Source organism: Thunnus albacares, chromosome 22, assembly GCF_914725855.1.
Source record: "Thunnus albacares chromosome 22, fThuAlb1.1, whole genome shotgun sequence".
Lineage (NCBI taxonomy): Eukaryota > Metazoa > Chordata > Actinopteri > Scombriformes > Scombridae > Thunnus > Thunnus albacares.
The window spans coordinates 15,600,579-15,627,514 of NC_058127.1; the positions used below are offsets into that span (position 1 = coordinate 15,600,579).

The window sequence follows — 26,936 nt, forward strand, 5'->3', positions numbered from 1 at the left end:
CGCTCTTTCATCTGTCTCTTGTTTTTCAGTGAGTGTTTTGTCAGTGATGGTTATTTGGGGTGCTTTAACTGTACGCTCTCCCTCATGCCTCTATGCGCCTTTCTTCTGCCTATTTCCTGGTCGATAATCATGAGGGCTGTGGTGGAAATTGTAAATGAAGGTTTTGACAGCATTTTGGGTGCAAATACAGGAGGCTCATCCCTGCCCAGTTATCGCAGCTTCAGTCAAATCAAGCACACCTGCAGAGCAGCCGCCTCTCACTAAATTGATATAACACCTACTTAAGTCACATGTTTTACCTGCAAGACTCGTGTTTTAATGCTGTTGTTCATCGTTTGTGATGTGAAAATGTCAGAGAAATAAAAAGTGTGCACCCTGGTATTAGTTCAGTTATAAAATCCAAATGCGCCGTGGAGCATCTCTCCTGCTGGCCACTGACAGCACTGCCAACCTGAGAGTTGATCACACAGGACAGTAGAGGAGGAGATGTAGAGACGCTGGTATGTGTCTTTTTAAACAGGAGTTTAACTTACTTTGCTGTATTTAACACCAGAACTGAGAGCGTCAGAGCTCGGAGCAGGAAACACAGTCACATTCTGTGTCGCGTTGCTGTCCTCCGCTTCCATCATCTCGTGATGATTCATTTTGAAAGAGCAACAGCCAATGGGGAAACTCGGCTCGGCCAACCAATGGTTATACTCCATCACTCACTCAGGCAGTCACTCACTCACTCATGGATGACCGTGGTTATAGAGCTGGTCCATGGCTGGTCCAGACAACAATTGGGCTCAAAACAAACAAAAGAACTAAGAATACAGGAGATTACTGAACAGAGCCTTAATAATAAAAATTAATTAGAAAGATTCAAAATATATAAATGGAATATGAATTCAAACACATTGTCAGTAAAAAAAAAAAGCATAGGAAAATGTTTTTTTATTTGAAAACGTATTTCTTAAAATTAAGAATAACTATTAATCATCAACTGCATAAATATAAAATAAATATAAACATTTTAATATAAAATATTTTAAATATTTTATATTTTATAAATATTTCAATTTTTACACATTATAATATCTGATGACATGTTTCTGATGACTCAAATGAGGAACTGAAGTATAATGTTGCATTTGGGGTGGGAACACTCGTTCAGGAGGCAGAGCCACATGTGGCACAGAGATAAGGCAACGATAAATCTCAATATTTGACAGCCTTAAATCAAGATAACTTGTTGGAAAAAGTACAAGCATGTGCATGAATCACTAAAGAAGCATAACTCAACAAAAACATGTCTTATGCAGCAGTTGTGGCTGCACTTATCTACTAGTTCTTGGCAAGAATTAGATATGACTGCAGCACACATCTGAACATTGAATATGATTGAGTGTCTCACAGAGATCCTGTGATTCACTCACCATGGCAATAACGATAACAATGGAGGCGCGGACAAAAAAACATCGGGGTGGACGAGCTGGTGTTCAGCTGGTGGCAAGGCAAACCTTTAAAAACCTCTGCTAATTCTCTTCCGCCCTTCAGGAAGTCAGATCATGCCACCATTTTCCTCCTACAGGAATATAAACAAAGGAAAGTACGGGAAGCGGTGGTGACAAGAGCGGTCAGGTGTTTCACGGCCCTATGAGAAGCTACACTGCTGGATGTGCTGAGTAACACTGACTGGGATATGTTCCAATCTAGCTCTGACAACACCGGTGAGTTTGCTGACAAATGATATCATCCCCATGGTGACTGTACGGTCATTTACGAACCTGAAACCATGGGATGATGGATCCATCCACGCTGCTTTGGGCCAACATGCTGCTGCTTGCGGCTCAGAATTTGCTGTCAGAGATGTGAAAGACAAGGCGGCATCAAACTGAGATGTGTGTTCTATTGCGCATTAACCTTTAGAGAGAAATGTGAGTATGTGATAAATAAATCTTTAACTCTTGAATGTAATTTTTATAAACATTCCTAAACTGAGACTGCCTTCATTGCCTAAATTAATCTTTGTTCAGTTAGGATATCAGCAAAGACAATACCATGCTCAATGATGGAGATGTATTATTATGAAAAATAATGACCCCGGTCAATGTTTTACTATCTACTACTACTCACTGCCAATAATGGATTTTAATAATGGATCTGCATTTTATGGTCTTATGGGGCAAAAGGAACCTAATGGAGTGGTTCAGATCCTTATTATTGATGGCCCACAATCAGGTTTAAGAGGCAGTTATGTAGGTTTCACCACTCTGGAGCCAACACACAGAGATCATTCATGTACTGTATCTTAAATTTCTAATGCAAAAATGGGGTGCATAAAACATGATGGCCATCATAATTCATGCAGAAGAGGGTTTAAATCATTAAATTTCATTGAAAAAACATTTGTACATTGCTTTTATTTCGGCCTCACTGGTGATTTGGTAATCATTGTTTCCCTGCAGGGGTGGTTAAACCAGATGACAAGGATGTGCAATTCCCAAAGGAGCTTGCCAATCCAACGGCCAGCCACCTACCTATGTCTAAAATTTAAATGCTAACTTTGTTTCAGCGCTAGGTCCCTAAACTGCCCAAACTCTTGAAATAGGCTAAGACTATGGAGGAAATCCATAATTCAAGATTCTTCCTTCCATGACCAGCCCATCAGTCCCAAGAAATCTACACACACCACTCCACAGGTCCACCACATAGGCTGCTTTCTCTCAGTCTGCTCAGAGCACACAGCAAAACAGTATGACTGGCTGACACTTGAGAATTGCCTTACACTGCATGCTGAGCTGCATTTCAAGGTGAAGATGGAAGTTGTAGCGTTGTCTGTGTAAAATTCAATCCAAATGAAGATAGCAATGAATGTCCACTGAATTGGAATTGGTTATGAAAAAAATGCCATTAACATAAAATTAAAATGAACTAGCTAGCTACAATAGAGGTCATGCTTTTGTCACTTGTTATTTTGAACAAGGGTTAACTTCATCTCAATACCTGGTGCAGTTAATTGAGTCTCAATTTAAATTGCAAATTGCTGTTTTAAGAGATACTGTATAAAATAGACCTGTGTTGAAATTTTAAGGAAATCAACTGGGAGGTAAATTGGCATCCATCTCAGTTAATAATCCTCTATCCAGAGTTATTCATTTGCAGGGTTAGACCCTATATTCTCAATTATTAACACCCAGACATAGCTGTCTCTTCTAATTAGAAATCATGGTTCATCAGGGTCTTAAGATAAACAAACACTGACCTGCTCTAAAGCATGTACTTTAACCTACAAATTATTGTTAAGCTGCAAAGTCGTGTGTCTTTTACTGTGCCAAACTAAAATAATCCACTAGAAAACATAGACAGAATCCACCCTGCAGTGTTGCACATTACCAAACAGCTATAAGTGGTGAATCAACACTGAATCATCGAAAACTGCTGCTGCCCTGCTCTGTAGGCGTCGAAACTTTCCAGCATGTTGCACCTCTCACCACACCCCAATCATATGTCAAAGCAGGTGTTTTTTGCCTTTGACAGCTGATGGGAAACACCTGCTTAAATTCAGTGCTAATTTACCCTTAAAAAACCTGGACAGGAAGCATCAGGGGAAGCGCTAACACCTCAGGTTTTCCTGGAGCCACTGAGAACAATAGGTGCATTTGTTGACACTTGGGTCCAATGCTCTCTATCTGCCCAGGGCTTAAATATGGTTATCTGTATTCTGTCACTTTTATTTAACCTTGCGGGGAAGAGAAGCACAGCCAAATGATGTTAAATCAGTGACTTATCCCTTTAATTTGCTCTTCCTATACAGCTACAACACTGAATACCATTCCCTATTAGCTCAAAACTGAATTATGTCCAAATCCATTTTTTTGCAGTAAGAATTTCCCCTTTTCTCAAGGCTCCAACTCACTTTATTTCGTACTGCTTTCTGCCCAGTGTATGCTGCAATTCTAAAACTGTTACATGAATGAATAAATGCAGAAATAAAAGAATGAATGAATCTCACCCTGTAGATAAAAATGACAGAGCTCTTGGTTTATAAGATTTCAGTTACCGTTTGACCTTTCTGCTCTGAGCCAATATTTCTTGACAGATGTGTTTTCATGAGCAATACTCCAGCTACTGTGTGATTATTGAAGAGGTATGAAGACATGTGATTACTCCACATGACCCAGATTTAGGTGGATCTGTGAGTTACTTCATTAGGTGGAGGTGTGAAGCGCTGAGAGACATCTTGATGTCAGATGAAAATTATCTTGTCAGATTGGATTGAGGTATTTACAGAACACCTTACTGCAAGGCAGCATAATGTAGTCAAGACCTCGGAACACTGTCAACCGCCTCTGTGACCTTTCAGACACAAAAACTGATGAAATTATGTCACTAATAGAAACATTTCATCAAAATACAGATACAGAAATCAGTACAATTCTGGACCACAGTCATATTTGTGAATTAGTGACCTAAATCTGCAACATTAAGTCAATTAATCGATTAGTTGCCAGCTATTGAATTAATCACCAATTGTTTTAATCAGTTTGAGTCACATTTTAAGAGAAAAATTCTAATTCTCAGATTTCCAGCTTCTCAAATGTAATTATTTTCTGGTTTCTTTAGTCTTCTAAGACAGTAAACTGAATATCTTCTGAATATCATCTAAGGACGTCATCTTGGGCTCTGGGGAACAGTGATTGACATTTTTCACCATTTTCTTATATCTTATGGACTAAACAACTAATCGACAAATTAATCGATAATGAAAATATTCTTTAGTTGCAGCCTGACAGTGACCTGACCTGAATCAGTCATTGTAGAGAGCAAACTCATGTCATACAATGTTCAAATTTTAAAACTTATTTGTACTTAAACATAAATGAAAGTAATGAATCATGCTTCCATCCACGATAAAGATATTCACAATAGATTGAAGCTTGATTAATTGCGAATGAACTGCAAAACACATGTAGTTGATTACCAGAAAGACACACAGCCTGTTCATTCACAAGCAGGCGACATGCAAATCAACCTGCTTCCTGATTCAGAAAATAGGGGAGGAAACATTTTTTTTAATCTTTCATGTTTGACTGTTTTACTTGTTTACAAGCTGCTCCTTCTCCCTTAATTTATGTTATTTGCATTTAGCGCAAGGTGCTACATGATAATAATGACATTTTTATTGCGAACTCTCCTTGGCTGTCTCAAAGCGGAAATCATAGGCGCATCCTCAGGCTAAAAGAAGGATTACTCTGTAGTGAGACACTGCACAGCACACATCACATTAAAACACAGACACCTCCAAGGATGTTATTTGCTTGATTTGGTTCTTAGATGGAAACATACAAAGGAATGGAGCAATAAAAAAATGGAGTACAATAAAAGAATCCTCTTTGCTGGGATTTGATCTCCGGAGGGGAAAGAGGTGTTTGTGAGGCGCCCCTGAGTGACTTTTTGACAGCTGTTTGTTTTTGAAGAAGCGCTATGGTAATTTATTTATTTCTCCGACAGATTGTGGATATGTAAAGTGTCTGTGCTCTCTTTGCTCTCTGTACGGAAAATTCCTTGAGCCCTCTTTGTTATTCATTGTTTGAACAACACCAAGACGTGGCATGCAATGTTAACAAAGGTTCCCCCCCTTCTTAAATGCATAGATTTTTAAAGAATACATCTGCTGCAGGTAATATTAAATGCAGACACATTCTTCCCCCCCATCGAATACAATATCATGAACAATAACAAATTAGTTAATGTGACCAATGCATACCACGCCTACTTTCATAATGCTGATTAAGAATTAACTGCTTCAGTTGACGCTCGGGCTTCAAAGCCAATTTGCCGTGGTAATTGAAGGAGATGAAACTGTGAGCACAATGGACTTGAGGCAGCATGTTGATTAGAATTGATGACTGCATTCAGTGTCTGTACATTTCTTGTGCACGGAAACAACTGCAGAACGGCACCAGTTGTGTGTAAGACGGTGAAACAATGAGTGACTTCTTCAACAAAGTTGATGTTCTTCAAAGTTAAACTTTAATCCAATTCTATCAGCATTTTTCTGTTTATTTTCTTTCCCATGTAACATACGGGCCTTGCAATATGTTGTCATGGTAATTTTCTATAGAAGCTGGGAAGATTAGCTTCTAATTTAGTACAGCTTCGATATAAATTGTCGCACACCACCTCCTTACTGTCTAACGCGCTCAGATAGCTAATGATGGTTTTCAAAGTTGAATTAACTCTGATATTGTGCAGCACCCAAACTCATGCTGGTCTGTAATCTTCACAATACTTTCCCTGTAACTCACAATACATTCTCATTCTGTCAACTATCTGAATCCAAGTAAAAAGCTTTGGGGAAATGTTACAAGCTTGCACAGGCTGATAGGAAGCTTTATGCAACTGTATGAATTTTATTTACTGTGATTCTCTCCCAGGCAGCCAGCCTTTATCTGCCAAAGGCTTTATCAATACAGGCGTGACTTTTATTAATTCCAGTGCTCCACTGAGACATTGATCAGAGCTTCTATCATTCCTATGATCTCATTTCAGACTGTAATGTGAAACTAAAGGGTCAATAAAGATGTCTTATTTGATTCCCATATTCGGCTGGTCCAGCGATTCGAGGAACTGAAAACTTTCATCTCTACGATAACCATCTTCAGTTTCATTTAAGAGCTGGTAATAGCTGCTACCATGAGCTGTGCTGCAGTGAGATGTTTGTTTGGCTTTAAATGACAAATCCCTTTGGATTGCATTACTTTTTGTCTTGTGTTGTGTTACAGTTTTCTCTATGTCCTTGGCATATTAAGTGTCCTTTTTGGTTCATCATGTTAATGGATTTGACCTAGTTAACAGTGTAAAACACTGTAAAATTCTTATTCACATTGACAGTACATAGTGACTACATTTGGCCATTATCGAAAGGGCAGGTCATGAAAATTTACTACCTCAAGCTTTTAGATCCAACATCATTTTAGGTTTGTTTGTTGTCTCAAAGAAGAAATCCTCTGAAAATCTAGCAGGCGCCACCACTAACAGCTATAAATTTTAATTTCCTGTCTAAAAGTACATTTTATACAGCTCTCCATGTCACTGTGTACTTTTGTCTTTTCAACAAAGACAAAGGTTAAAGGAAAGGAGAAAATGTACAAAGGAACATTGCAGATTAAAGCGATATCCTCCATATTAACTGTTGGGGGAAGCGCTGATATCACCACACTCCTTTGCCTATTCCGTGTTATCAACACAACACAGTATCATATCAAAAAACAAACCTCGGAGAGAGTTCTGGAGTAACACCGTTGTGTGCGATAACGCTATACTGAGGTGCCCTTTGCTTGCAGATAGGGCTTATAATGATGTAAAAACGGGGGGAAAACATCGGATTAATAATACATGGGTCATTTGTAAATCAATGGAGGGGCATCAGGCCAGTGAATAGGCTTGAGGATTTATTCTGATTACAGAATGGCAATAAAGGGCCATTTACAACCTGAATGGGACAGCTAGTAATTAAGAAGCCTGCCTTAAAACAAAGGGAGAAGGAGTTCTGTGGGAGTACATCGTTAACTCCGGGGAGAACCACTGCATGTTAATGGGCATGCTGTATTTCACCTGCAGTTGGTGGACAAGACCAAGAAAGCCAGTCCTCCAGGAAAATGTGCAGTAGTCATCCATCTTATTATAATATTTGGACCGCACTGCAGTATAATATCATTGACCTGCAATGGATTTGCTGCATTGTGAGAGAGAATATATCGGAAATTAAATGAATGGAGTCAAAGGGGACAGGGAAGTTGTGCATGATAAAACAACATGGTTAAAAATTAACACCTGTAATAATGTAGACTGGTGCAGAATATGCTAGGGTTGTTGTCAAATGTGCAGTCATTTTCATACCAATCATGACTCTTTCCTTGGGTTACTCTAATTAACTTCCACTTTATTGTACCAGATTGCATATACACCAACATATCGACTACATTAGTGTCAATCTGATTTTATCCCCTTGACAGCATGATGGATTAAGTGCTGGTGGCTGCAGTCAGCCACCTCTTTAATTGGTTTGTCTAAATGTTTTATGAAATCAAGATAAAATTCAATCAGTCTCCCAAAACTGCTGATTCATCCTAAAACGGTGGCGGACATTTTGATTTATATCAGTAGCCAAGGGGGCTGCAAAGGTGATATGTGCCCGAGTAGTAACAGCTCAAGGTTAAATGGCCTAGCAGTGTGTTTTTTATGACAGGAAGGGGTGGGGGGGTGGCAACGCCCACACGTGGAGGAGAAGCCTGTGGGTTTTACTGCAGGACATACTGCTGCTACAGCTGCACAGCACACAGGACGTGATGGCTGAGACGTTATGAGACGGTACAAAGTACAGTTTGATCAATCTCATACCTTGCGCTGAATCGACTGTGCTCACCAGATGAAGCATTTCACAATCTGTTAATTCATTACAGCATCAGACTTTCAATGGAAATCAATGGTCATAAAGCTTTACCCACAAAGATTTGTTTTCTTTATTTTTCTGCTTGGTTTGGCAACTGTTTATGCAATATAATCCTCATAAATGGTCATGCTGTAAATCATCTTCTCAAACTTCTCACAATCACATGTGAGGTAATAAATATGCAACTAACAAATATTTTCATTATAGATTAATCTGGCCATTACCTTTACTTTGATTAATCATTTGGTCTATAAAATGTCACAAAATAGTGTAAAATGCCCATCACAATTCTCAAAGCCCAAGATGACTAATTCAATCTGCTTATTTTGTCTGACATACACTCCTAAACCCAAATATATTCAGTTTACTATTATAAAAACCCACAAACATTCACATTTCAGACACTGGAATCAGTATTTTGAACCCAATGATGAGAGGAAAGGACTGCAGGTCTCTAAAGTTATTATAATTAATCCTGGGGGGAAATTTTATGGCAATTCATCCAAAAGCTGTCAAGGTATTTCACTCAAAAACATAAAGCTTGTGAAGTGGCTACAGGAAACATCAGGGGATCACCAAAATCAGAAGTATCCATCCTCTGGGAGCCATGTCTGTACAAAATACTTATTTGATGGATTGCTATATTTTAGTCTGGACTAAAGTGGCAGACGTACCAACATTGACATCCCTTAAAATAACTTAAACAATTAATCGATTACACTGTTGCCAAATCTATCGATCCACTAATCAGCTAATCATTTCAGCTCTAATGACATTTCACCATTAAACCTCCTTCATCAGAGAAAATGATAGAACACCACTCTGCATTGAAGATATATGCAGTGAAATGCTCTGTTTTATCTTGATGATTTTTTAGTGTGAAAGTCTAATTATGCTTTAATGGGTTTGGTAATTGCAGATAAATTGCTTATTTTGAATGAGGATTGATGTTTTTATTCAAATGAGATTGATTTCTAATTAAAAGCTAATTGAGCATAAATCAGGGAATCGTGTATATTGGAAGAAACCAAAAATGTCCATCGAGTTTTCTTATATCTGCACATTTTGCAGGTCGGGTTGTAATAGGAGTTTGCTGGCTGCCTGCAGCTGCGATTCACCGTTTCCTTGCGTAGATATTTTTCCACAGTGTGACACATTCTATCTGAGATGTCAGCTGAAATGAGAGGACAGCTGAAATGCAAAGCCATTTCCTGCTTGTTCCATTGTGGAGCTCAGCCATGTTGCTCGCCTATTGTATGACTTCCTCCAAGTTATCTGTCAGGCCTGGCGAGCACCCTATTATTTTCTGCCATTTGACTGTCCCCTCTGCCACAGTGCAACACTTCTGTCATGCCATGTGATCAATCTGATTCTTTTGACATCCAGCGAACAGTATCTAGTGATCTGTAATGGTGGTAATGTTTCCTGTCAGAAAATGGTCCCGGGAAATAGGGTGTGGGAGAGGGAGAGAAAGCTAAAGTGAGAATAAGAGACTGAGTGAGAGGAAGAGGAGATAACAGTGAGAGGCAGACAACCTTTATGGGAAATATCACAGTCCAGTCTTTACCCAAAGTCAGAACCACAGCAGAGTTTTTATTGTTGTTGCTTCCTCTGCCTTCCCCCTATATCTGCAGTCTCATCTCATTTTTTTCCAAGTCTGTGAGTGAGACAGAAAGCCAATCACAGAACCCGGGTGTGTTTGTGCACACCACAGCAGAGCAACATTATTTGAAAAGCTGTTAGTCCAAAATGGCTTATTCCTATTGATTCCCTTGCAAACTTAGAGGTAAGAAACAGAAGTGTAGCAGACAGAAAGGTATTATAATTCCACTACAGCTACTTATGTATTGTCTTTCACAGAGACACTATGGTCGGCTAGTGCTCTACACATGACAAAACTGCCACTCCAAACTAACAAAGCTGGAAAGTATGTCTTTAGCCTGTTGCTCTTTTCAAAGTCACAGAAAAGGTCGACTTTGAATAAGATTTCAGTCTTCTCCAGTTTATAGAAAGTTAGATATTGAGGATGGATATTCAAAAAGTGCCACTTAGAATTTACTCTCCTGCTCACTTGGCCGGAAGATTAAACAGGAAAAATCCAGAGCTTGATTATGACTTAAAATTAATTTCTACAAGATATAGTAAATTGATTTAGAATTCCTTAAACTTTTTGCATACAAACATACCATTAACCTGTGTATTGGTCAAATCTGTATTCTCATGACTGGGTGCATATGTTTGCTGTGTAGTGTTACATAATTGGTTTCATGGCTGTCAAACATTTATTTCTGTTGGCTGGAAGCTTGCTGTAATTAGTTTTGCTTGCATTGGAAATTCTGCATTCAGTGCAATCAACACTTGTCATAAAGCCAACAATTGGAGGAGAATTAGATCCACACTAAGTAAGCAAATGTAAGAAAAAAAAAGCTTTAATGTTCCTAATAATGGCAAACTACCTGAGAACAGGGCATGAAACTTCCTTATGTGGTTTTCAGCCATTTACTGTATCTTGCTAGCTGCTAAAATGATGTTTTGTGTGGCACTATAGTTAAAGTTTACAACACTGCATGACAATAAATCGCCTACTAGAAATTTTAATGTATTGTATGTTGTATGTCTCACTGTATAGTTTTTTATTATTTAACCAAGACTATGATCTTTTCCTGAGTGTGAGTGGCTAAACATACCCATAAAAAAGAATAATCATGCTTTACTCCAGTAGGACAATAAATTAAATACATTGTCAATGAACATTTTACTGATATGTTTAGAACCAACATTTTGTGAGTCAATGTGTTACTTACAATGTTTCCATGTTATGTTGTTAAAAAATGTAATCCAGGATTGCATTACATTAGAAATAAAACATAATGTTCTGTTACAAACTAGTAGTGTAGTATAAACTGACCTGGCAGAAATAGAATTTAATATTCATAAGTATGTTTTCATTAGTGTATAATCACCTGAAAATAAGAATTGTTGTGTTTTTGTTGCTTTAGAATGAGCCCTTTATATCTACATAGTGAGCGAGTCCTCTTCCACAGAGCCTGCCATGTTGTACCAAGGGGTGTGCCTGAATACAAATACATTTTTTGGTAAAGCACAAATAGTGGATTTTTTACAAATATGTGTTTCGTACAAATATTTAAAAAAATTTGATTGATTGATAAAAATTTTATTTTGAAAATTGAGGTTTGTTTTTGGGAAGAAAAAAAAAGCTATATCAAATACCAGCGCACAGGTCGGTTACATCACTATCTCAGTCTCTCTCCTCTGCTTCACTGTTACATCTATCAGCAGGTCTCAACTAGGGGAGTCACATCCACCTGCTACATGACACTCATTTCCTTATTTGGACATCACTCCCGGAGTTGGGGGTGTTCCCCAGAGATAAAGCTGAGCTACTGACACACACAAGTACTCTCAAGGGACTCTCCATAACCTGTTGTTCCTCTTCTCCTTTCCACAAAGTTAGGTTGTAAAAAGTAGACAATAAATGAAAAGTGCAAAGCAATAATCGTCTTTGAAGTTCTTCCCTACACGTTACATGGTGCGCTGTCTCTGCTTTATGGGTGTATATAATAATACATAATACCTATAATAGGTAGAGGTCCGTCCGCAATGAGGTGATGAGTAAAGTTTTAGCTCAGTAGTCAGCGCAGTTGTCTATGATCTGGGAGACTCCAGTTTGAGACCTAGTGTGGGGACCTCCTTCCTAAGGTAGTTTACTCATGAGCACTTATTGTAACACTTTAATTTTCTAAAATTAAAAGTGTAATAAAAATAAAAACAGGATGACTCTTTCCACTTTTATTCAAATACAAATACAAATACAAATACAAATAATTTTGCTGCCTCAACAGATACAAATACAAATACTGGGCTCTCTGCACATGCCTAGTTGCACCGCCATGTTTCTACAGTAGCCCAGAGTGGACAGACCAAACACTGGCTTTAGAGAGGGCCTTTCATGTTTTTGCAGCCACCAAAGGTTCTCCTACACACTTGGAAGGAGAGGGGAAGGGGTATTCAGTAGGTTGCAATCTGCTACCTTAACACTAGATGCCACTAAATCCTTCACACTGCACCTTTAAATGTTCTCTAAAGTTTGTTTAATGTCAACAAGATTCTCTCTTTCTCTCCCTCTCTCTCTTTTTTCACAATGACAGACCTTAAACACTACATCCAAATTGGATCTGGGAGATGCGAGCGCAGTCTGCATCTGCTCTGAGAGACATATACACTGAGGTGGCTGATCGTTGGAGGAGCCACTGAAAATTGTGCTGTCATGGTAGAAAATGCTGAGAGATTAATATGGGTGCATTTCGCTGCCATCATCTCGCTTTCATTACCAAGTAACAAGTGCTGGAGAAAAAAAAAAAAAGACAGTGCTCCGCTGCTCAACCTGAGATGCAAGTGTGACATTATGTTGACAATTCAGTGTGTGGGTACTGTTCAGACAGACACAGGCATATCAATGCGAGCCATTACTGTCTATAGTAGATTGGCTTAGCTTTGTGCTGAGGTGTAATTGCGCAGCTGTCTGGTGTTAGTCCTCCTGAAAAAATTGGTTTGGGTAAGACTGCCTTCCAAATGTACAGGCAATGATATTGTATGGACAGAAAATCTCCTTTTGATTTGCATCTAGCTTGTGACAATGATTATGAATATCTTAACTCGCAAGTATTTAATATAAAATATTAGTATTATCAGTTGGGGGTTGTGAGAAGTGTAATATCTTATGATCATACAGAAAAGGTCACATCATGTCATTCTTGTCAACTGGCCTGGAGTGTCAAGGTGAAGACGTGTGGTTGACACCCCAGGAAGTCTATCAATATGAAAGATGTTGGCTTTACATCCTAATATGAGTTTAGGTCTTATGTGTGCTAAAGTCTGCTGAGATAAGGGGGTTTAAAGTGTTAATCTATTCCTGATCATGCCTCTGTCATGGGATCTTACGCTTTATGGCTTGATACATGCACATTAAATGTCATTTCAGACATCCAATACAAAGCCCAGGTTACAGGATACAGAGGGGGATACTGGGTTCAGTGATACTGCAGTGCTCCGTAGGAATCTATGTCTAAGCTAATGCAAGCAAATAAGGGTGTAAAAAAGCCCTCACAGCAACACAAAGAAACAGCTGGAAGCACTTCATGCATTAATGCATGTGTTGTTTGCATTGGGGCATGTTGTGTAGCTCTATGTAGCTCAAAGTCTATCCAACACTTTGGTCCTGAGCAAGATATCTAGGCACCTATGAGCCAGATATCCATTAACTTTGGTCTGGATACTCATGGTCCCTAGGTTCCTTCAGGATGAATCATAATGATTTTGTTTACCCTCCTGACTTTTATTCCATGGCTTAAGTTTCTCCTTACCCAACACTAAACACTTAATCAAATGAAATGTATTGATATCTAGATTGTGCCTGTATGATCTTTAGGGCTGCTGCTGATGATTGTTTTAATTGTTTCAACTGATCCGCAATTAATTTTCCGAATTGATCAATTAATCGTTTGATCCGTAAAATTTTGGGAAGTAGTGAGGAATGCCCCTCGCATTCTCCTGAAGCCCAAGGTTGCTACTTTGAGTGTCTTGTTTTGTCCAACCAGCAGTCCAAAAGATGTAAAATTCATCATCATCATCATCATCATAGCAAATAAAAAGACAAATATGTATTGACATTTGAGAATTGGAAATGAGTAAATGCTTGGAATTTTTGCTTTTAAAAATGACTTAAACGTTAAATCAACTATCAAAATGAAGATTGGTTTTCTGTCTATCAACTGATCAATTAGTCAACTCATCGTTTCAGCTTAAATTTTCTTTGGGACTATGTACATTACCAGTCAAAGGTTTGGACACACCCTCCTATTTACTTGAATGAGAAAGTGTGTCCAAACCTTTGACTGGTACTGTATATCATAACTGACCAATGCTGTACCATAATAATTAGACTTTTTTCATTCTATATTGTTGTTAATGCTATGTTCAGTGTGGTTTTGATATTGATGTATGTCTTGCTATGTTTCCATTAATATTTGACATATTAAGAAATGATTTTAAAACATCAACACTGTTTTTGATTTCCATTTAAATTTCTGGTGGATATTCATAGTCCCCTAAGGATAAATCCCAATATTTTGATGAATCTCTTACGTGCAGTACACACCAGCCAGCGTCACGTCACTCACACCAGATGACTATACAGACAAAAGTGATCCAAGTACAGTAGCCAGGATGTGTCAAACTGGGGAGAAAATGAGATAAAATTGATGCTAGAAAGCTGAAACTGAGAAATAGTACAGTAGCATACCCTGAAGAGTGGAAGTTGCTGAGCATGTTCATGCTCTTCAGAGGATGAGCCCAAAGTGTCCAACACAACCCATCTTGTTTCTTGTGCTATACTGAGATTGACCTTCCACTTTGTACACAAGATATCAAAAGCTTATAGTGGGATTTTCATGGTATCTGTTAAACATATTCATGCTCTCAAAGGATATATTTTAATGACTTTGTGGCCATTCCTATAATGCTACTTTTAGGGGAAATGTTACTTTTTACCATCAGTGTCTTATTTGCTACATCCAGTACTTACAAATTGTAGGGTAATAATGAACATGGTAGCCTATAATGTCCACACTTTAAGTCCTCATGCCTTTTTCCTTTGTAGTATTATCTTAACTCTAGATAAAAAATAAAGGAAAGGTTTAATTTTGTGGCAGAAGTGTTCTTATTAAAAAAACATGAGAAAAGATCAAATGGGTTTCTATGACAGCAAAGTCATAAAGTCATAAAGTCAGCAGTCTTTTCAAAAATCAAAACATGATTAATCGCTCCCATAAAGTCTGTGGAATCGAGCCTCCTTTTTTATGAATGGACCTTCAAACTCCTCAAGAGATGATTAATCAATGTCTGCTGGAGAATAAAAACCTTTCATTTTCTAAGGGAAAAGCGTGACTTTTGTCAGCTTTGATTCTAATGAGTTCACCTGCAGAATTGCAGATTACAATTAAAGTTTTTTTATTTTCTCTCTTTGTGTTTAACATCATTACTTGACACACATATACTCAGTCAAATACTATTATGAATTACAATATAGGCTGTAGGTTACTTAGAAGTCCAGTGTCTGATCTCACAACTCAAAGACAATGCAGAGGAAAATTTTGAGGCTGCCTGTATAAAATGCAATGTTTGCTTAATTAACTGCAAACAATCAAAGTGGGTGTTTTGTGTTTTTCATCCACTGGCAAGTGTCAGATAACGATTGTGTCTTGTGATTTTGCAGTATATATATATTTTTTTAGTAAAGCTATACATATTTACAGTCTTAGGCATGTTATTTCCACTTGATTTCATATTCAACTGCACTGACCATCCATAAAATAAAAATAAGGATATCATTTCATCAGAAATATCCTCCATCTCAACTGTGAGTTCTCAGTCAAGCTCTTACCCGCTGGACTGGACAGTTTCAGACCGGTTAGTGAACCAACGTGAAATGTAAATTCGAAATTTTACTTTCAAAGTAGCTTCGAGCGTTAAGGAATGGCAAACTGCTCCTATGAAAGTTTTATTCCGACCCGCTGACGGTAATCCCTTTCTCATCACTCCTTTGAATGCTTTCGGTGAAGTTAAAAGAGGAACAATCGATAATGAACTGAATCTGGCCACATTAGAGCCCCATCTGGGATATGAATGTTCTCTTCCCCCATAAATCCATAACATCACGGGTGAAATGCAGTGACAGAGCTAAAGAGAGAATAGCCTCTCAGTGCACAGAGCTTTTTTTACAAACTGAAAACAATACAGCACTCTGAAACGTTTAGGAATGTATTGGTATCCATCCACTGAGCGTGCTATTATTCCTCCATCAATGTCATTCAGAGGTGGGACTGAAAATGTAGTTGCTCTTTAATGTCACCACCCCATTCTGCCACAACTCATATACCACCATGTAAATTAACTTAACATAACATTTTAACACAAAAAGCATATATCACTTTTTCACTTTCAATCTGTGTTCGTCTCTGGCTTTGCAGTGGAACCATTCTCTATTGTTGATGCTGATCACGCGTGCCCTATTCCCTCACCTGTTTCCTGCAGGGTCTTATTCCACCTCAGTTAATTGAGTAATTAAATATTTTTATATCCGTGCTTGCGCGGGTGGGGACAGCCATATAAATACTGTAATAACAGGCCAGACTTTCTGCTTTGAAGGTCAAGCATGTCGCACAGACTTCTGTCTGCCCCTTAAATATTTCATTACTTCAAAATGAAAAATAGTACATCCAATTCAAACATACCTGCAAGTCATTCTGAGAGGCTTTTAGATGCGGTGTTTACAATATAAGCAGGGTTGAGTTTTTCCTCTCTTTTTAATCATGTTTACATCATTGTGTTTATTTGTTCTCCTCTATAATCCTCGAAATAGAGATTTGATTAGTCATCATAATGTCTCAAATGGATGAGATCACAGTAAGGATACTCTGGTAAAAGTTTATTGGTAGTGTACTGAATGAGCCTGCTTTGATTAGTAAAAGAGGACAAAAGGGAAAAAAAACTGCATGTATTTAAAGGCCTGCTACTATTTATTAGTCTGATTTTATGGCTCCAAATAACTTGTATTGTCCAACCAACAGTCCAAAACCTAAAGATATTCGATTTACTATTATAGAGGGTAAGTATGGGGATATTATTGTATCTAAATTATTTGCAAACATGTATGGATCCATGACACAATCCATGTGTGTGTAATCAGATTTGTAAATGTATAAAAGTATCTCTAAATGAGTACTGAGATTAGTGAATGTGAAGCACTGTACTGTTCCCCATTGCTTTAACAACATGCAGAATTAGGCCCACATACGTTTCCATTTCAGTTAATAAGTGACTAGTCACTCTTCAGCACCGCTGCAACCTGACGACCTGTACCGTTTTAGTCTCGCTACAAACTAACAGATGGAGCAGTATTGCCCTGTGTGTTGATTTGTGGTGATGCTCATGGAAATGTAGGTGTGCCTGTTTCTGCTTGTTGTTAAAGCAGTGGGGAACAGTACAGTGACTTTTGCCACTGCAGTAAATCATAAATGTCAACCTTATGGTGGTGCTAGAGAAAATAGTCAGAGGATCACCAAAGTTATTAGGATTTGGCCTCTAGACACCATGGTTATCTGTACCAAATTCAATGGCAATCTGTCCCGTGGTTAAAACATTTCAGTCTGTACCAAAATGGAGGACCAACCAACTGACTGACATTGCTATCACTAGCCACACTACAACATAACAAAAAAAAATTAAGGAAATAGCTAAAGTACCAGGAATGGGAAGGTGTGTCCAAACTTTTGGTACAGTATTTCAAAATGAAGAATGCAGTGCAGCTGTCACAGCAAACATCTAAGAGCAAAAAGTCTCAATGACATTTGAGAGTCATTATGACAGACAAATACTTGTGGTCACTCTGCCTTGCTGCTGCTATAAATATCCACCTTGTTCCAATAAGCTATAAACAAATGAATTAAGAGACAATTAAATGGTAGGTCTGATGTCAGACATAAATCCCTCTCTCGACCTCACTGTGCAGTCATTCACAAGCATGCTAAGGTTAACCTAGGCTAACATTAACATTGATCAGGCTGCAGGCTCCCTCCTCACAGGGTGCCAGGCCCCTGCTGTCCAGTCCTCCACCGCCACACTCACCTCGATGCCATTCGATCAACCACAGAGTAAAGATCCCAATGTTAAACATTAATTATTCCACAGGCCAGGACTCATTTGACTAATCAGCAGTTACAAGACTCGGGGGCGCAGCCTCCTGAGGGGCAAATGCCAATATCTACTCTGTCGGTCGTGGAAAAGGGAGGGGTGAATATGGATCAACACGCCAATATGGAAGAACTGATCCATCATTTTGTCAGCCATTGTGCAGAGGGTGAACCATATGTTTTGCCAATGAGAAGCAGCAGCAGTGGTGGTGGTGGGGAGGGTCAACAAGCTACGCCTCCCCGGTGAATGCATGACCATGCTAACAACTGCCACTTACAGCTCTTAATTACAAGAGAAGAGAGGGCAGAGGTGAGGGAGATGCATACCGCTCTTAGCATCGGTGTTACCACTGTACAAAACACTGTTGTGTTGATAATGGTGCTCTACCATGTGAATTTTAATAATTTGTTTGAAAAGGCAAGATGAAGCAAAGGCCACATGTTGCCATCATCATATCATAATTCTCTTAAAAACCCACTATCAAAACAGTCCTCATCTGAATGACTGTTATTAAAGACACTGGACCAAAGGGTCTCTGAACTCATCTTCAAACAGATTGTGTACATGTTGAACCCTGTTGAATCAAAGTGACAAAGAAAAACACAAAGTGGCCATATTTCAATGGTGCATAAATTATAACCCTCTTTCCTAAAAATGCACTCAATCCCATTCCAGTTTCCCACGCTATACAAGCATAGCATTTGCAGAGAGCTTTTAACCGATTGCATTATTTAAAAAGCCACCCCAACGCACAAAAGCAATTTGGTAGAATAGCAGCCGTAAAATATAGCTTTCAGTATTCAGTCGTGGGCACAAATGGTTTGTCTTTCATCATCGCTTTTTCCTGTGACTGCTTCTGTCCTCTTGTCAGACATGGCACCCGCCGCTCCCACCCCCTTCCAAAGAGCATCATAAGTGTTACTGCTGCACTCCAATACAATTGATCTCACATCAGGTACACTTGAACCCTCCAACCCCACCCAATTTATGGAGCATTTTCTTGGGTGCTATTTGAATTCTCTTATTTTAATTTAGGCAATGCCTTCTTGACAACCTTTATAGTGAGGAGTGGATGTACAAAGACACCGAAGATGTCCAAACCCTCAAAAAGGTCAATGATGAGAATATGTTCTGTTTTGAAAGACTGGAAGCACCATTCCCATTTTTCTGGGATCTGTTATTCCAAGATATCTGAAAACAAAACAATTTCAGTGGTCTGTAACTCATCTGGGTTAAAGCATAGGAAAAGCAGGGAGACTGTGCAGCTAATTAAAATGCTGAAATTGTGTAACCTTCAGAGTTTCTATGTTTAAGCATGGCTTCTTGCTCTGCCAGAAAGTGGCAAATTAAATCAGGTCTGAGCAGTGACACGCCGTGAGAGACAAGTTCAATATGTATGATTTATCTACTTAGACAAATGAAATCACTGTCAGCTTATTCTTGCGGAAAGGTTTCGATGTCTCTTCCTTGGGAGCAAATGCAATTTGTATCAAATTTGATTTTGTCAAAACTTTTTTTTTTCTCCATCCCCCAGTGGCCCATGGGAAGGGAGTGAAGAAAATGCTTTAAAGAGTGAGGTTGTAGTTTGTTTTCATACTGGAGGTCAGAAAGTGGGCATACACTGTCCTTATCATAGTAGAAAAGAGCAGTTTCTCAACTCCTCAGAAGAAAATAAACAGAAAGATAAAAATAATTTAATGATAAATTTTAAAATAATCCTGCCTTGAATTAAATTCTTTCCAACAAGATTCATGTTTACCTTGTTATGCATACAGCTTCGTCTTTGCTGTATATAACAGAAGATTAAGTTACTTTGTCTTTGCCAGTAAATATTGACCGATTAAAAGATCTCATATTATATGTTGTGCCCCCTTGGCTGAAGGGTTTAGACACAGACCATGAACCACGTCCCTAGTTCAAATCTGGCAGGGGACCACGGTTGCTGCATCTCTCTCTTGCCTCCTGTAATCTCTCTACTGTCCTTGTCTACTAAAGTCATAAAATACTCTCATTATGTTTTGTTAGTCCACAACAAATATAAATGAAGGTCTGGAAAGACTCGAAGGACTATAAAGGCTTTAAATTATAAATCATACCCTGTTTTTGATACTATTTATGATCAACATTTTTTCTGCAATAGCCATTTAATGTTTTTACACTCCATTTTTACCTCTCTACATTCAAACTGCCTTTACACACACAAGAGATTCACAGGAAACGGCGTGACCCCCTCCCTTTCACCTGTGGCAATTACACAGCTGCATTACATGATGAAAAAAGGACAATTATTGACTGATTTCTTTTTTAAAACAATGTGAGTGTGTTTGGCTGTGCTGTAAACATAATCACCGGCTGGACTTCTGTTGTATTTCTGACAGAGGTGCTGCTCAAGGAGGCTTTGCTGTAGTATTAAACCAGACTCCTTGTCACCACGGGTGCCACCAAATCAACCAGGACTGACATCTTAAGATTTGAAACTTAAATAAGTGGTGGTCTGGCTTTCATATTCCCAACAATTAATAAGAAACTGAACATGAATCAGGATTGATTGAAAGCCTCAGAATAGCCACTAAATGAACATTGAGGTAATATTGTCTTGTCAACAGCTTTTTCATGAAAACTGAGCAAACTCCATCTGCTGATGAAGACAACCACAAAATGGATGTTGAGGTGAGACTGTTTTGACAAGGACTGAGAAACTGATTATAATTATGAGCATTGCTTATGGTTTATGACGTTCAAATATTTACCCATTATTGCAGAAAATCATCCTGCATCATCTTTATGGTTTATGGAGCTGTGTTAATCTGATTTTACAAAAAAAGGGGGCTTAGTAAACTTTGTGTTATCATTCTTGCCACAGGAAACAGCGGCAAATGTTTAAAAAAAAAAACGCTGACAGTGGATGTGTTTCAAACAGCCGACCCTTTCTAGTTTTCAGATGATGCAACTGTCAAATACATTGGTTCCAACTGGCTTCTTTCAAGTAAGAAACTTAAAAGCTTCTTGGATGTAGTCAGCTATGTGAAGAGTGATACAGTTCTGACTGCAGCAAATGCTCTTCGGAATGTGTTATCTCAGAATGGTTTGTTGATATCACTGTTGCCGTCACCTATAGATACTGAGCTTAAAATTATTTACTGACCTTCTCTTCACATGTTCCATTATATAACCATTTATCCTGCCGCATTAAAGACACCTAAAAAAGAAGAGCTGACAGATGTAATGGCTGAATCTAAGTGCATTTCCCATTTATCCTCAGCTCGCGCAGTCTATTTAGGTCCCCTGGCCTCATCGTTTCATAGCAATAGGATAGCATCCTCAGTGGCCAACACCAGTCTGAATGATAATAATGACAAATGTGCTTACCTTCATTCTGCAATCACCATCACCTCCAAATCCATAGTCATTTTCTCCAAAAAGGATATCCACATTAACTAAGTGAGTGATTTATGAACTTGTGCACACAGCTTTAAATACAGAAATCACAAAGAAGAAGTTGGATAATCCCCATTATATCCCTCAGTGGTAGCCTTAAGTTATGTTTCCATGCACTGTTCAGAGCAATGATATGCGGGATAGTGGACATTATGTAAAAATACATATAACTATTAGCTCAACTAAATCAGTTAAGAAATTCTATCTACAGCATTTATGTCCAGTGAGTTTCCAATAAAATAAGTTTATGTTGGTTTAAATTTATTTGAAAATAAACTAAACTATGATATTACAAATTGACATACAGTAGTTTTTCATTTTTACTTTCACACTCTCTCTGAATGGTGATTGCAACCCTCTGTAAAGATATTTTTGGCAGAAGGATGAAAAATCAGTCCAAACAAAGAAATATGTTTTAAGCAATAGTTCAGCATAGATAGCATAAAGACTGGAAAGGAGGGGAAGCAGTTAGAAGTCACTATCAATAGAAGCACTGTATTTATTCTTGTCCAGACAAATTATCTTGCTGTCAAAATATTAAGTTGGCCTTTACCATGGTCAACATGGCTGTAAAAGCAAGAAGTAAAGTCTCCTTCCTCAGCCACAGTGTTGATGTGAACAGGCAATTTCTTAGAATGTTAGCAGGAAACATCTTGATCATGCTGGCTTTGTATGTGAAGGAGAACAAGTCAGGAAGTAATTATTGATTAACCACAAGAGGAAGCAGACGTGCTATTGGCTAGGAAAACTGTGAGGCACTAGCATAGGACAATTGTGGTCCAATGGTCATTGAATTTTGTTGCGGAGTTAATTGTGCAATAGGTAGAAATACAAATAAATGAAATATAAATACAACAGAGTAGCATTTGAGGCTCAGCAGTGAGGCTGCAAACCCAGGGATAGCCCTGTGGAGGATGGTACAAAGAACATGCAGCTACATCCACCACCTGTTCATACAGGGAGTCTACGAATCACAGACATCCCAGCATCACTGCTTAAAGTCCCCCTCCACTCAAAAATGTATTTTTCTTATTGTTACTTCACTTGGATGTTTGAGCTTCACTGTACAGAATGATGAAACTGACACAAATTCGACCACGAACCCCCATCTGATAAGACTTTTGCTTTTAGATGTTTTATTACAGAAAGTGTATGAAACCCATGACCAAAAATACATTCTGTCATTGTGTTACTTATGGATGGAATTATAGTGAAAATAAATTATTCCCCTTTTTGCTGGGGACCTCCTGGAACCCGCTGGAACCCCCTCAAGGACCCCTGGGGGTCCCCGGACCCCACTTTGAGAACCACCGATTTAAGGCATTTCTAACTAGGTAATTGAAGTTTTTTGTGGTAAAACCGTATTAGACACAAATTATTATTAAAGGCAGCACAGTTTTATATGTCTTAAACATGTCTGGAGGGGATCTTTAAGTTTAATCACAAAAGGACAATTCCAAAGCAGCTGAGAAAAGGAACCATTATGGCTGAAAAGAGACACTGTAGAGGAGCCAAAATTAAAAAATAACCCCAGGACTAGGACAGGAATTTATAAATAGCTGTAGTAGCTGAAAGGGGGAAGTTATACATTATCCTTCCTTACTCATATACTGTAATTGCTTCCATTGTTTAACATCCAAGCCACACTGTAGGTGAACAACTGATAGCCCAAATGACAATTACATGAAATTACAAAGTCAATGGCCTGTAACACTGTTGAAATTGCTTATTTAAAGTCTTATTTTAAGTCCCAGTTTTATCTAAGGGCAAAAATGTGTAACCTTTTTAACATTTCCAGCTATACAACCCCAGCCACTTACACACTAAAGCAACACTGGTAAATACCAGTTATCATTCCTTCACTGAAATATGAAAATGGTTGAAAAGATACCAAACCTTAGCTTGATTTTGCTGTTTATTTTGATGTTGATTTGCATTCATGTGTTGGAAAATGAATTAAATGATGTTTTATTGTGCTTTGTTTATGCTGTTTTAATGATCCTGCACATGAATAATGCTTTTGTGTTTGTTTAATGATGCCTACTATAATGTACATTCAAAGCACCTCACTGCAGTCCCCATATGCTGATACAGCCAGAATTGATGATGGTGACTCCAAACATTGCAGAGGCAGAAAGGAAGCACGATTCTGATTTGCCTCAAGTCCTGCAACTATTTTCGTTGCACAATGTGGCTCGTCATACTTGAGAAAGCAAGGATTGTAATTTTTAGCTGTGTTGGAGTGATAACATGGGGATTCTGGGTTTACACTAGTTTTACTTCAGAATGTCCAGTTTGTTGCTTTCTATTCTATTATGAGAGGGCCCAGGATAAGAGGTATGGAGTAGTGGGATATAGACTGCCAATCTAGCTGTCGGAGGCAGTAAGGTCCAAATCTCATCTGTAAGTACCAGCTGGCTGAAGGGGGGGGACTCTGCACTACAGATAAGGAATAGTGTGACCTTAATCCCCCAAATGGAGCTTCCTGTGGCCTCAGGAAGTCAGAAGAAACAGTGCTCCAGCCATTCTGCCCATATCCACGACTCTCTCCCTATCACTGTGCTGTAGCTTAATTTTTTATGAGGCACCCTACCAGTAAATGCCTGATAAAAAATGATGTAAACAAAAAAGAGTGGCAAAAGCTCCATGTCTTATCACAATTAAGGATATAATTGTGACCGGTGACTATTTTTAAAACAGACTGGTAATGATTTTGGTAATAATGTGTCTTTAAAAAGCAACAGAAAGTGAGCTGGGCATCGGTGCAGAGTGGATCTTTAAGAAAGATGCTCCAGATATAACTTCTTTCCATTGCCAACAGCAAATTAATTTCCCTGGAAGATATTTACAGTGTAGGTAATACATTTTTTCTATTTTCAGTGACATTTAATACTTGGTCACATTAAACTATTTCAGATAAGTTTGTTGTAGAAATATAGCAATTACATTGACTATGAGCCGCTTGTCTAAATATGGCATTGTCATCAGTGGCATTAGACACCTGTTGTTTTCTATTTCCTCAATTGTACCAAATAAAAAAGCTTGTTGCAGGGTCAAAATCTCAGGCACATTACTTTCATGCTAAACCATGCAGTTGGACTGAGCGTAGACTCAGGTCTGCGTTGCCACACCAACCACTAGGGGTCCTCACTGTTGTGACAGGGTTAGACCACCCATAAACATGGGCAATTGTGTTCGGTAAGGACCGCTGTCAAGGATTGAACCTCCAGTCTAAATGACAAAATAAGTAGTCATTTTCATCCAAAATGACCCATATAAGCACCTTCTGATCTGGCGCCCTGCAGTACAACATTGTTTGTTAGTGCATAATTCAATTAATTCAATTTAATTAATTAAATAAATTGAAATCAATCAAATTAAGTTAATGAACAATATTAAATTTAACTAATTGTATTGAATTGAAATTAAAGTAATACATTAGATAATTTCATTAATAAATCTAAATACATTAATTATATTAAACTAGTGCAAATTTGTACCTTAAACCACATTAAAATGAAGCTATGTGTACTTCTGACAATCCGTCAGAGGTTGCATATGTCTACCAGGTGTGATGAGCTCAACCAAAGATTGATTCTTTTCCCCTTGTTTTATTAGAATATGTTTAAGAGGCCTGAAAAGGCAAAAATGTCTAGTAACTTAAGAGTGAAGTCTGAAAATATCATTTTGTGTAGCAGAAATATGTTTTTTCTTTCTTTTCCAGCTTGTAAATCTTCTTGCAACCCCTCAGATACATTTTACAATCCCCTGTGATCAGGACCAACTGCCTTAAACTATGAGAAACTAGTGCAGGTGGATCAAAAGGTACATATTAGGGGCCCATTAAATGCCCGTTATTTTACATCTGTACAAAAACTGAAACTCTAAAGAATGTGACTCTTAAAAAGCCTTCAGATGTTTAAAAAAACTTCTCATGGGTTGTAGCCTAGTGTGTGCAATAGCTTATTTGTAGATAATTAAAGTTACTTGACAACAATTAAGAACAATTAAATCTGTAATAGGCAGGTAATGGATAATCTGCCTGTTGTGGCACTGTGGAAACTTGAGTCAATACTCAGTCCATAATTGCGATTTATGTTAGATTAATAATTGCAGTAAGCTTTCACTGCATGCAAGGCTGCTGAGTTGCCAGACGCTAAGGTGATACTTCATTATCTATTCATTACTCATCATTAAGCATTACAGCATCTCGCGTAATACACTGTTTGTGCCTCGCAGTATTATGAGAAAATATTGTACCAGCACAATGTTTCTCTTGGGTTTTGTATATTGTATTCAGCTAACTATATGAAACACTTGAGGACTTGAAAACAAGGGTGACATTTTCACCCTGAGGGAATGCTTACATTTTACATAATATTAACACTGATGGGTGTAGATTGTTTGGGGAAACACTTCTACATCCTTGGGAGCCAGGGCCAAAAAGTCTACCTTAGTGATGGTCCAAGCCATTCTAGATAAAGACCAATGGTCATATTCACGAAACATCCTAAAGCTTTAAGTAGCTTCTAACTGGCTGAGTTCAAACTCGTAAAATAAGAGTAATGTCAGTCGTACCTAGGACTCCTAGGTTTTTGGTCTGAGAGTAATTCACAAAGCATTTTAGTGCTCCTAAGTCACTAGGACCTACTCACAATCAGTCAAACGCTACAGGTTATGTTCCTCATTGCGTCAGTGTTTTGGAAAAATACAATAATGAATTCTTAAAAGCATATTTTTATGGCCAGTGAGTTAATAGGAAACAAATCAGCTCCCCAATAACAAAGAAGCAATGCAATAACACCAAAGATGAATCTTGGACACTGAAAAAATGCAGTTGAGTGCAGCTGCACTTGAAATATCTCTGCTGTCTGTGAGAAATATTCATCAAACCAAAAATGTGCTCTTCAGATCCAAATTTATTTGACAGTTTATTAAGGCTACATTAAATAATCACCACCTGAAATAAATAAATAAAGATTCCACGACCTGTAGAATATGCGCTACATGACTGAACAGTGAGCAGTTCCTACTTTGTTCAGTCTTGTCCCTGCCAGCACGGTAGCTAACGCTGGCTAGCCAGCTGTCTGCAGGTATCAGGCTGGTGTCTTTTCAAGGAACACAAATAGCAGGAGCAGATCAATTAGTGAGCAGACTCTTACCGCTCTGTCTGTGGTGAAGCTGATTATTAAACTGGATGCCTGTGCTCTACTTAGTTGAAGCAGCTCGTGGTGGTGACAGTCCTTAGCTGTGTGTGATAACCTGTATTTTATGCATAACAATGACA

The 26,936-nt window shown here is 38.3% G+C and overlaps 1 long non-coding RNA gene across 1 annotated transcript in view; it reads right to left on the reverse strand.

Moving 5' to 3' along the window:
* Nucleotides 1-1,086: 1,086 nt before the first annotated feature.
* The window catches only part of LOC122974026, a 39,875-nt gene continuing 14,025 nt past the window's right edge, over nucleotides 1,087-26,936 (reverse strand). Inside the window, exons 2-3 of the long non-coding RNA XR_006400201.1 lie at nucleotides 1,770-1,842; nucleotides 1,087-1,567 (exon numbers count right to left, since the gene is read on the reverse strand). This is a non-coding gene — a long non-coding RNA (uncharacterized LOC122974026). The remainder of the gene's footprint in view (nucleotides 1,568-1,769; nucleotides 1,843-26,936) is intronic.